The 12,274-nt window shown below is 49.5% G+C and overlaps 4 non-coding genes and 3 pseudogenes across 4 annotated transcripts; all 7 read right to left on the bottom strand.

The window, feature by feature from the left end:
* Positions 1 to 6,723: 6,723 nt before the first annotated feature.
* LOC138644036 (5S ribosomal RNA) lies at positions 6,724 to 6,843 on the bottom strand. Its single transcript, XR_011314539.1, has one exon. It is a non-coding gene; the product is annotated as a 5S ribosomal RNA (ribosomal RNA).
* Positions 6,844 to 7,484: 641 nt separating this feature from the next.
* Positions 7,485 to 7,603, bottom strand: LOC138643885 (5S ribosomal RNA). Its single transcript, XR_011314395.1, has one exon. It is a non-coding gene; the product is annotated as a 5S ribosomal RNA (ribosomal RNA).
* A 913-nt stretch (positions 7,604 to 8,516) lies between these two features.
* LOC138644129 (5S ribosomal RNA) lies at positions 8,517 to 8,636 on the bottom strand (annotated as a pseudogene).
* Positions 8,637 to 9,277: 641 nt separating this feature from the next.
* LOC138644121 (5S ribosomal RNA) lies at positions 9,278 to 9,386 on the bottom strand (annotated as a pseudogene).
* Positions 9,387 to 10,305: 919 nt separating this feature from the next.
* LOC138643959 (5S ribosomal RNA) lies at positions 10,306 to 10,425 on the bottom strand. Its single transcript, XR_011314466.1, has one exon. It is a non-coding gene; the product is annotated as a 5S ribosomal RNA (ribosomal RNA).
* Positions 10,426 to 11,066: 641 nt separating this feature from the next.
* Positions 11,067 to 11,185, bottom strand: LOC138643884 (5S ribosomal RNA). The gene has a single exon (XR_011314394.1). It is a non-coding gene; the product is annotated as a 5S ribosomal RNA (ribosomal RNA).
* Positions 11,186 to 12,104: 919 nt separating this feature from the next.
* LOC138644128 (5S ribosomal RNA) lies at positions 12,105 to 12,224 on the bottom strand (annotated as a pseudogene).
* Between the last annotated feature and the right edge of the window lie 50 nt (positions 12,225 to 12,274).

Genomic DNA, 12,274 nt, shown 5'->3' with positions numbered 1-12,274 from the left:
GCATCAATAGTAATGTTAAAAATAATAAAAATTGGTTATACTCACCCTCTGATGTCCGGATCTCCTGGGCGCTGCACCCGGCGGTCCGGTTCCAAAGATGCTGTGGGAGAAGGACCCTTCGTGACGTCACGGTCATGTGACCGCGACGTCACCGCAGGTCCTGGTCGCACAGCAACTCTGACCGGACGGCCGCGTGCAGCGCCCAGGAGCTCCGGACATCAGAGGGTGAGTATAACCAGATTTTTTATTTTTTAACCCCAAATATGGTTCCCAGGACCTGGAGGAGAGTCTCCTCTCCTCCACCCCGGGTAGGAACCGCACATTATCCGCTTACTTCCCGCAACGTGGGCACAGCCCCATGCGGGAAGTAAGCGGTTCAATGTATTCCTATGGGTGCAGAATCGCAGCGATTCTGCACAAAGAAGTGACATGCTGCGGGTTGTAAACCGCTGCGTTCCCGCGCGGTTTTTCCCGCAGCATGTGCACAGCGTTTTGCGGTTTCCATAGGGTTTACATGTTACTGTAAACGCTATGGAAACTGCTGCGAACCCGCAGCATCAAAATCGCGGCGGTTCCGCGGTAAAACCCGCAAAGTGTGAATATAGCCTTAGTGCAGAACTGCAGCAGATTTTTCTGCAGCAGAAACGCTGCAGAACTGCACTGTGATCACAGTACAATGTAAATCAATGTGAAAAAAAAGCTGTGCACATGGTGCAGAAAAATCTGCGCAGAAACGCTGCAGATTTCAAAGAAGTGCCTGTCACTTCTTTTGTGCAGTTCTGCAGCGTTTCTGCACCCCTCCATAACAGAAATCTGCAGGTGCGTTTTTTATGCGTTTTTTGTGCAGATTTGTGCTCAAAAAACGCATCAAAAACGCACCTGCAGATTCTGCCAGGAGATGCAGATTTAGTGCAGAACTGCAGCAGATTTTTCTGCACCAAATCTGCATCGTGTGCACATACCCTAAGACATACCGGGAAAGAGGGACAAAGTATGTGGCGCGCAACGCGGCAAATTTTAGGCCATGCCTCTGACCACACCCATTCACAACTAGTCACACCCATATCCACATCCCAACCACACCCATTTAGCATTGCTGATCACACTGTTCATAAAGAATAATTATAAACAAAAAAATATGGCCACAGTGCTCCATACTGTATAATGGCCCCACAGTGCTCCATACTGTATAATGGCCACACAGTGCTCCATACTGTATAATGGCCCCACAGTGCTCCATACTGTATAATGGCCACACAGTGCTCCATACTGTATAATGGCCCCACAGTGCTCCATACTGTATAATGGCCCCACAGTGCTCCATACTGTATAATGGCCACACAGTGCTCCATACTGTATAATGGCCCCACAGTGCTCCATACTGTATAATGGCCACACAGTGCTCCATACTGTATAATGGCCACACAGTGCTCCATACTGTATAATGGCCCCACAGTGCTCCATACTGTATAATGGCCACACAGTGCTCCATACTGTATAATGGCCCCACAGTGCTCCATACTGTATAATGGCCACACAGTGCTCCATACTGTATAATGGCCACACAGTGCTCCATACTGTATAATGGCCACACAGTGCTCCATACTGTATAATAGCCACACAGTGCTCCATACTGTATAATGGCCATACATGATGCTCCATACTGTATAATGACCGCACATGATGCTCAATACTGTATAATGACCGCACATGATGCTCCATACTGTATAATGGCCCCACATGATGCTCCATACTGTATAATGGCCACAGATGATGCTCCATACTGTAAAATGGCCACACATGATGCTCCATACTGTATAACGGCCACACAGTGCTCCATACTGTATAATGGCCACACAGTGCTCCATACTGTGTAATGAACACACATGATGTTCCATCCTGTATAATGGCCACAGATGATGCTCCATACTGTATAATGGCCACACAGTGCTCCATATTGTATAATGGCCCCACATGATGCTCCATACTGTATAATGGCCCCACATGATGCTCCATACTGTATAATGGCTGCACATGATGCTCCATACTGTATAACGGCCACACAGTGCTCCATACTGTATAATGGCCACACAGTGCTCCATACTGTGTAATGAACACACATGATGTTCCATCCTGTATAATGGCCACAGATGATGCTCCATACTGTATAATGGCCACACAGTGCTCCATATTGTATAATGGCCCCACATGATGCTCCATACTGTATAATGGCCCCACATGATGCTCCATACTGTATAATGGCTGCACATGATGCTCCATACTGTATAATGGCCACAGATGATGCTCAATACTGTATAATGGCCACAGATGATGCTCAATACTGTATAATAGCCACACATGATGCTCCATACTGTATAATGGCCACACATGATGCTCTGGAGCGCCCCCAGACACAAGGCCACAGGTTCTCTCGGTACCGGTCCTCTCTGTCTCAGTTCTGGGATTATTATTATACAAAAAAGGTTGCACTCTATCGTGCAAAAGCATGTCTAATATGAAATATATGAAATATGAATAGCAAAATGGCTTTTGAACATTAGGAAAATATTTAAGAGACGCTTTGCACAGAATTTGATATAATCAAATAGTGTGAGCCCATCAACCAATCGTCAAGGTGGTCTCATAAAACTGATGGGTCCCTGATCTCCCTGTCCAAATGTGAACACTTACCGAAGGCCAATGTCTGTATGGTTTTTAATTGCATCTCATCACACTTGGTCCCGGTCAACCCATATGTAGGCTTTGCTGAACAGAGGTGTCCACATTCACCCAGGCATACAGACATTGGCCTTCGGTAAGTGTTCACATTTGGACAGGGAGATCAGGGACCCATCAGTTTTATGAGACCACCTTGACGATTGGTTGATGGGCTCACACTATTTGATTATATCAAATTCTGTGCAAAGCGTCTCTTAAATATTTTCCTAATGTTCAAAAGCCATTTTGCTATTCATATTTCATATATTTCACATTAGACATGCTTTTGCACGATAGAGTGCAACCTTTTTTGTATATTTATGTATGGAGGTAGCTGCTCCTGGTATGCACCTATTCACACTAGTTTGGATGTGCGAGTCTTTTTTCTGTCATTTCAGTTCTGGGATTGTCACGGTGGCTGGACCCGGTCCGTGACCCTGCTAAGGGGCGCCCAATGAAAGGGTGGTAAAAGTTGTTAGGTGTTTGTGACGCCACCTGTGGTATTTGGTCAGAGTGACCGACGCTGCTTGGGGTCCGCTGGGGGTGATGTGATAGCAGCTAGATGGTATACCTTATCACAGGTGAAGTATATCCCCAGGGCTTCCCAGTAGTGTAGGTGGCGATGGTGTGAGGTGCAGTTAATAACGAGGACACAGGGCTGCAGTCTCTTTACCTCTTTACTGGTGACTTCAGGATCCTCAATCCGGAGCACTGTTTACAGGGCTGGCTGAGACCGGCCGGTCCGAAGGCACATCCAGAGTTCCCTTTGCAGGTGGAAATCAGTGCCTACCAACTAGCGCCTATGTGTTGCAGTCCTTCCCTGCTGAGCATTCGGGATAGTCCTCACAACTGTCGTTTCTATTCTGATGTTCTGCTTCGTCCCCCAGTATGTTATGGCTAGGACGCACCCATTTGACGAGAAGGCTCGGAGCTATTCTGAGACCCTAGAGACGCCCCTCTCCACGCTTGCCCCTATGTCTTCTTAGGTGATGTATGTTAGACAGCCAACCTGTAATCAACTGTCCTGCCGCTGTTTGAAGTAATGCTTGGAGTCAGTTACTTCCTCAGCGTTCTGGCCACCGGCTACGCGCCTCAGTAGGATGTTGCCGATCTCGGGGCACAACTCCTACTGGTTCTCCTTTGTGCTTTGATCTCGTTTCTCACTTCTCCACAATAGACTTCACTTTGTGTCCTTCCTTTAGATGCCGCCGCAAGGTAGTGCAGGCGCAGCTCTGTAACGATCTGTCCTTGTCGCTAAGTCACTGCCAGGTTCCCACGCCTGACAGGGACCCCTCTGAATCTTCCCCGCAACACCCCCTGCCTCTGGATGTTGCCTGGACAAAACCCAGCCAGCTTCTGACTAATTTCCTATCCAACCCCCAGTTTTACCAAAGTGTGAGGAGTGGCCTAATAAATAGAACCTTTTGCTCCCCCTAGTGGCCGGAGTGTGAAGTGTAGTGTGTGACTGTGATACCTGGTCAGGTGAACTCCTTTAGTGCCATCAGACGTACCATCACTCCCCTTAGTGGCAGAGCGACATTACTGCAACGACCAGGTCTCTGAGGAGCTGCACTCCCCCCCCCCCCCGGTTAAATCCAGTGCTCCTGGACTGGGAAGAAAAACAACAATACATGTTAGCAAAAGACATGCAAATTTTTGAAATGCAAAGAACAAATAAATATAACAATGCTTCCCTTTATGGGAGGTGAGAACACTTGAACGACACAAACGAAAACAAGGTTAAATATTTTAAATAACACTCTATACAATAGCAAGGTGACATTAACCCTTCATTACCCCATATCCCACCACTACACGGGAGTGGGAAGAGAGTGGCCAAGTGCCAGAATAGGCGCATCTTCCAGATGTGCCTTTTCTGGGGTGGCTGGGGGCAGATGTTTTTAGCCAGGGGGGGGGCAATAACCATGGACCCTCTCCAGGCTATTAATATCTGCCCTCAGTCACTGGCTTTACTACTCTGGTGGAGAAAATTGTGCGGGAGCCCACGCCAATTTTTTCCGCCATTTAACCCCTTAATTTATTAGCTAGAACGGCCAAATTTTGCATATACACACTACTAACATTAGTAGTGTGGAATATGCAAAAAAAATGGGGATATGAGATGGTTTACTGTATGTAAACCAGTTCTCTTATCATGTCGGGTTTAGGAAGGAGAAAGCAAAAGTCGGTAATTGAATTACCGGCTTTTCTCTCTAACAGCGCTGGATGAAATATTAATATATACATATATGTGTCTCACTGACATATATATATATATATATATATATATATATATATATATATATATATATATATATATATATATATATACCTATTCTATGTGTACACATTTATTCTACCTATTCTACTGGAAGCTGTCAGTGTGATTTTACTGTACACTGCAATGAATTGCCGGCTTTTCTCGCTAACACCGCTGCGTATTCCTCGCAAGTCACACTGCTGGTCCGTGTGTGATCCGTATTTTTGGGGCTTCCATAGACTTTCATTGACGTTTTATTTGCGCAATACGGTGACAAACGCAGCATGCTGCGATTTTCTACGGCCGTAGAAAGCCGTATAATACGGATCAGTTTAATACGGCAGATAGGAGCAGGGGCATAGAGAATAATTGTGCCGTATTTTTTGCGAGTTTTACGGACGTAGTTTCTGCGCTCTTACGTCCGTAAAACTCGCAAGTGTGACGCCGGCCTTAGGCTGCCGTCACACTATCAGTATTTGGTCAGTATTTTCCATCAGTATTTGTAAGCCAAAACCAGGAGTGGGTGATAAATACAGAAGTGGTGCATATGTTTCAATTATACTTTTCCTCTATTTGTTCCACTCCTGGTTTTGGCTTACAAATACTGATGGAAAATACTGACCAAATACTGCTAGTGTGACGGCAGCCTAATAATGAGGACAAAGTAGTATATAAAAAATGGCTTTATTTAGATATATATGGCAATGGCACCAACACTGTGCCTGTACTTGGAGAAAAGAAATATATAAAGGAATAAAATTTCTAAAATAATATATATATATTTCAGGACGGACCATATAAGATTGGAGTTAAACCTTAGGATAAGACATACACCAGCCCGATAAAGGAAAAAGTAGCTATCCAATCATTATATATACACCAAGGGAAAATAATTACCAAAAGGGGTAATTATTATGTGCAACCACGCAAAGAAAAAAGTGCATAGTGCATATGTACACAAATAGTAATCACATCTCCATAATACTGAATCCTGTAATCAAAATAAAGAAAAGGGTGTGCAAACTTTTGCAAAAATTCCCAAAACACAACATATACCAAATATATGTTAATGTATAAAAATACAAAAAAGAGTGAATATAAAAGGTAACTCTATATAAACCAAAAATCCAAAAAAGATGTGTGATGCTTGAAATAAATATATGTAAGGGCAGAAAAATAAACAACGATATGATACAGTCCACACTAGTGAGGTGATAAGGAGGCCACACAAACAATAATGCGAGGTTATGGCATGTGAAGTACAAAGTGTAGTTGGATATGCCTAGATGTATATAACACCACAAAAGGACTTATGCGCAGTGTATCAATCTACTGGGCTGATGTGTCCAAAGGGAGGTAAACCCAGAGTGACAGGGTATGCGAGAAATCAATAATAGTACCTGTAATCGTCCGTCCCTCCAAGATACAGAGCACCCCGACGCGCGTTTCGGACGCTAATCCTTCGTTGGGGCGCCCGCTGAAAATCAACTCCCTTCACGGTCCGGGATGCTTATAACGCCATCATTTCCAGAAGGCAGGCTGCAGGGTCAATGAGCACTCCTAGCCACGGCAGGGATCTCGGTGTGAGGCATGCGAGGAGGCGGCAGGGTAGCGTCCTTAGCTGCAGTCTCAGAGGCCTTGTGGGGCTTGGGGCATCCAGCCTCTAGGTTATGTAAGGTCGGTCTCTGGCAAGGCACCGCTCTATACTAGCCGAGCTGAGCAAGGGGGCAAAATGTCATCAAAACAGTCTACAGCACCTGGTGTTCCCTGGAGGTCTCCCATCCAAGTACTGTCCAAGCCCAGCCCTGCTTTGCTTCCGAGATCAGACGAGATCGGGCGTATCCAGGGTGGTGTGGCCAGTAGACACTGCTTGGCCCATCGACTGGCCAGCCTTCCTCAGGCTCGCGTGGTGGCGAGAACTCTGACCATGTGGAGGCGGGCTCCGTAGGGCCCATGCCAAGGCTGGGCTGCCATTATAGGCGTTGTTTGTTTTGCAGTGAAACACCCGCCGCAGCAGGGCCTGAGCATCAGGTGTCTTTAAAAATGGCTCAATGCAGGGTCTCCTGCAGGCTAAACCATTCATCTGGGGGGGAAGTGACAGAAAGAGCCAGCTGGAGCCGCAACTTGAGGCGGATCGAGACGTCCAGGAGCGAATAAAGGAAGAGGGTGAGATGGTTGTGAGTGACTGTGAGCTGCTCTTCAGGGGCTCATGTTGCCTGCAAAGGTGTTCTGCTTGCTTTGACCTGTAAACTGGCCAGCAGGTTGCCGGCGGTTGCTTCCAAGCCCGCAGGAGGCGCTGGTCCTGTTGAAAAGAAGCCTAGTATTAAAAGTAAATAAGCAACAATGCTGGAGGCCCACGGTGATGAGAAGGATGCTGGCATTTTGCAAGGATGGAACAGCGCAAGAGTGAAAGCAAATGAAAAAAGCATGTGTGCCCTTGTGAAAGGGAATGGAAAAAAGGCATAGAGGAGAGTGACCCCTGCTGGTGGAAGGAAGGAAAAACAAAAGCCTACAGCACCTGGTATTCCCAGGCGGTCTCCCATCCAAGTACTAACCAGGCCTGACTCTGCTTAGCTTCCGAGATCAGACGAGATCGGGCGTGTTCAGAGTGGTGTGGCCGTAGGCAGAGACAAGCCTCTCACTTGCTGCTTTTCTACTTTGCAGTCTGGCTGCCCTGTCCAGTGCTGAGTAAGAGGCCCTTTTGTGCTTTCCTTTCTCTTCACTTTTTTGCTGTCTCCCTTAAAGGGTTTGTAGGCAGATCGCCCTGCTCAGAGCTGCTGAGCTCACTGATCGGCTGCCGACGTGACGTCAGCGTCGCAGCTAATGCCACAGACCTAGAGCAGCGCTGAGACCCTCTGGTGGACCCGGGTAGGGTGAGTACAGGGTGGTTTGTTGCTTTCTAATAGCCTGCAAGCTGGGATGAACTTTTATTGAAAGGGAACAACCCCTTTGACTGTCTGCAGCGCGCCACAACTAGGAAGCGCACACTCACACGCAAGCGAGCACGCACATATGCTTGCATGTGGCCACACCTATTTGCCCCTGCAGGCTCAGCGCCACCATGCGTCAGACTCTCTTGTTTTTTCTTCTTCTTATGATTATTTCTGTGCCTCAGCAGGAAAACACCCCCCAATTCCTTCCCAGCCCTGAATTTGGATCCTGGGTAGCCATCTGATTGGGTTAGTTACACAAGCTTCTTTGCAGAAAAAGACATTACTGCTGCCGGCCGGCCGGCCGGCCAGCCTCTAAAAATCATCCCCGGGGCGCCTGCTGAAAATCTGCCCCCTTCACAGTCCGGGATGTTTATAACGCCATCATTTCCAGAAGGCAGGCTGCGGGGTCAATGAGCACTCCTTGCCACGGCAGGGATCTCGGTGTGAGGCATGCGAGGAGGCGGCAGGGTAGCGTCCTTAGCTGCAGTCTCAGAGGCCTTGTGGGGCTTGGGGCATCCAGCCTCTAGGTTATGTAAGGTCGGTCTCTGGCAAGGCACCGCTCTATACTAGCTGAGCTGAGCAAGGGGGCAAAATGTCATCAAAACGGTCTACAGCACCTGGTGTTCCCTGGAGGTCTCCCATCCAAGTACTGTCCAAGCCCAGCCCTGCTTTGCTTCCAAGATCAGACAAGATCAGGCGTATCCAGGGTGGTGTGGCCAGTAGACACTGCTTGGCCCATCGACTGGCCAGCCTTCCTCAGGCTCGCGTGGTGGCGAGAACTCTGACCATGTGGAGGCGGGCTCCGAAGGGCCCATGCAAAGGCTGGGCTGCCATTATAGGCGTTGTTAGTTTTGCAGTGAAACACCCGCCGCAGCAGGGCCTGAGCATCAGGTGTCTTTAAAAATGGCTCGATGCAGGGTCTCCTGCAGGCTAAACCATTCATCTGGGGGGGAAGTGACAGAAAGAGCCAGCTGGAGCCGCAACTTGAGGCGGATCGAGACGTCCAGGAGCGAATGAAGGAAGAGGGTGAGATGGTTGTGAGTGACTGTGAGCTGCTCTTCGGGGGGTCATGTTGCCTGCAAAGGTGTTCTGCTTGCTTTGACCTGTAAACTGGCCACCAGGTTGCCGGCGGTTGCTTCCAAGCCCGCAGGAGGTGCTGGTCCTGTTGAAAAGAAGCCTAGTATTAAAAGTAAATAAGCAACAATGCTGGAGGCCCACGGTGATGAGAAGGATGCTGGCATTTTGCAAGGATGGAACAGCGCAAGAGTGAAAGCAAATGAAAAAAGCATGTGTGCCCTTGTGAAAGGGAATGGAAAAAAGGCATAGAGGAGAGTGACCCCTGCTGTTGGAAGGAAGGAAAAACAAAAGCCTACAGCACCTGGTATTCCCAGGCGGTCTCCCATCCAAGTACTAACCAGGCCTGACTCTGCTTAGCTTCCGAGATCAGGCGTGTTCAGAGTGGTGTGGCCGTAGGCAGAGACAGGCCTCTCACTTGCTGCTTTTCTACTTTGCAGTCTGGCTGCCCTGTCCAGTGCTGAGTAAGAGGCCCTTTTGTGCTTTCCTTTCTCTTCACTTTTTTGCTGTCTCCCTTAAAGGGTTTGTAGGCAGAACGCCCTGCTCAGAGCTGCTGAGCTTACTGATCGGCTGCCGACATGACGTCAGCGTCGCAGCTAATGCCACAGACCTAGAGCAGCGCTGAGACCCTCTGGTGGACCCGGGTAGGGTGAGTACAGGGTGGTTTGTTGCTTACTAATAGCCTGCAAGCTGGGATGAACTTTTATTGAAAGGGAACAACCCCTTTGACTGTCTGCAGCGCGCCACAACTAGGAAGCGCACACTCACACGCAAGCGAGCACGCACATATGCTTGCATGTGGCCACACCTATTTGCCCCTGCAGGCTCAGCGCCACCATGCGTCAGACTCTCTTGTTTTTTCTTCTTCTTATGATTATTTCTGTGCCTCAGCAGGAAAACACCCCCCAATTCCCTCCCGCTCCTTCCCAGCCCTGAATTTGGATCCTGGGTAGCCATCTGATTGGGTTAGTTACACAAGCTTCTTTGCAGAAAAAGACATTACTGCTGCCGGCCGGCCGGCCAGCCTCTAAAAATCATCCCCGGGGCGCCTGCTGAAAATCTGCCCCCTTCACAGTCCGGGATGTTTATAACGCCATCATTTCCAGAAGGCAGGCTGCGGGGTCAATGAGCACTCCTAGCCACGGCAGGGATCTCGGTGTGAGGCATGCGAGGAGGCGGCAGGGTAGCGTCCTTAGCTGCAGTCTCAGAGGCCTTGTGGGGCTTGGGGCATCCAGCCTCTAGGTTATGTAAGGTCGGTCTCTGGCAAGGCACCGCTCTATACTAGCTGAGCTGAGCAAGGGGGCAAAATGTCATCAAAACAGTCTACAGCACCTGGTGTTCCCAGGAGGTCTCCCATCCAAGTACTGTCCAAGCCCAGCCCTGCTTTGCTTCCGAGATCAGACGAGATCGGGCGTATCCAGGGTGGTGTGGCCAGTAGACACTGCTTGGCCCATCGACTGGCCAGCCTTCCTCAGGCTCGCGTGGTGGCGAGAACTCTGACCATGTGGAGGCGGGCTCCGTAGGGCCCATGCCAAGGCTGGGCTGCCATTATAGGCGTTGTTTGTTTTGCAGTGAAACACCCGCCGCAGCAGGGCCTGAGCATCAGGTGTCTTTAAAAATGGCTCAATGCAGGGTCTCCTGCAGGCTAAACCATTCATCTGGGGGGGAAGTGACAGAAAGAGCCAGCTGGAGCCGCAACTTGAGGCGGATCGAGACGTCCAGGAGCGAATAAAGGAAGAGGGTGAGATGGTTGTGAGTGACTGTGAGCTGCTCTTCAGGGGCTCATGTTGCCTGCAAAGGTGTTCTGCTTGCTTTGACCTGTAAACTGGCCAGCAGGTTGCCGGCGGTTGCTTCCAAGCCCGCAGGAGGCGCTGGTCCTGTTGAAAAGAAGCCTAGTATTAAAAGTAAATAAGCAACAATGCTGGAGGCCCACGGTGATGAGAAGGATGCTGGCATTTTGCAAGGATGGAACAGCGCAAGAGTGAAAGCAAATGAAAAAAGCATGTGTGCCCTTGTGAAAGGGAATGGAAAAAAGGCATAGAGGAGAGTGACCCCTGCTGGTGGAAGGAAGGAAAAACAAAAGCCTACAGCACCTGGTATTCCCAGGCGGTCTCCCATCCAAGTACTAACCAGGCCTGACTCTGCTTAGCTTCCGAGATCAGACGAGATCGGGCGTGTTCAGAGTGGTGTGGCCGTAGGCAGAGACAAGCCTCTCACTTGCTGCTTTTCTACTTTGCAGTCTGGCTGCCCTGTCCAGTGCTGAGTAAGAGGCCCTTTTGTGCTTTCCTTTCTCTTCACTTTTTTGCTGTCTCCCTTAAAGGGTTTGTAGGCAGATCGCCCTGCTCAGAGCTGCTGAGCTCACTGATCGGCTGCCGACGTGACGTCAGCGTCGCAGCTAATGCCACAGACCTAGAGCAGCGCTGAGACCCTCTGGTGGACCCGGGTAGGGTGAGTACAGGGTGGTTTGTTGCTTTCTAATAGCCTGCAAGCTGGGATGAACTTTTATTGAAAGGGAACAACCCCTTTGACTGTCTGCAGCGCGCCACAACTAGGAAGCGCACACTCACACGCAAGCGAGCACGCACATATGCTTGCATGTGGCCACACCTATTTGCCCCTGCAGGCTCAGCGCCACCATGTGTCAGACTCTCTTGTTTTTTCTTCTTCTTATGATTATTTCTGTGCCTCAGCAGGAAAACACCCCCCAATTCCCTCCCGCTCCTTCCCAGCCCTGAATTTGGATCCTGGGTAGCCATCTGATTGGGTTAGTTACACAAGCTTCTTTGCAGAAAAAGACATTACTGCTGCCGGCCGGCCGGCCAGCCTCTAAAAATCATCCCCGGGGCGCCTGCTGAAAATCTGCCCCCTTCACAGTCCGGGATGTTTATAACGCCATCATTTCCAGAAGGCAGGCTGCGGGGTCAATGAGCACTCCTTGCCACGGCAGGGATCTCGGTGTGAGGCATGCGAGGAGGCGGCAGGGTAGCGTCCTTAGCTGCAGTCTCAGAGGCCTTGTGGGGCTTGGGGCATCCAGCCTCTAGGTTATGTAAGGTCGGTCTCTGGCAAGGCACCGCTCTATACTAGCTGAGCTGAGCAAGGGGGCAAAATGTCATCAAAACGGTCTACAGCACCTGGTGTTCCCTGGAGGTCTCCCATCCAAGTACTGTCCAAGCCCAGCCCTGCTTTGCTTCCAAGATCAGACAAGATCAGGCGTATCCAGGGTGGTGTGGCCAGTAGACACTGCTTGGCCCATCGACTGGCCAGCCTTCCTCAGGCTCGCGTGGTGGCG

Source organism: Ranitomeya imitator, chromosome 6, assembly GCF_032444005.1.
Source record: "Ranitomeya imitator isolate aRanImi1 chromosome 6, aRanImi1.pri, whole genome shotgun sequence".
Taxonomy (NCBI): domain Eukaryota; kingdom Metazoa; phylum Chordata; class Amphibia; order Anura; family Dendrobatidae; genus Ranitomeya; species Ranitomeya imitator.
Note: the sequence above shows the minus strand (reverse complement) of the source record. Positions and strands in the feature narration are given on the sequence as shown.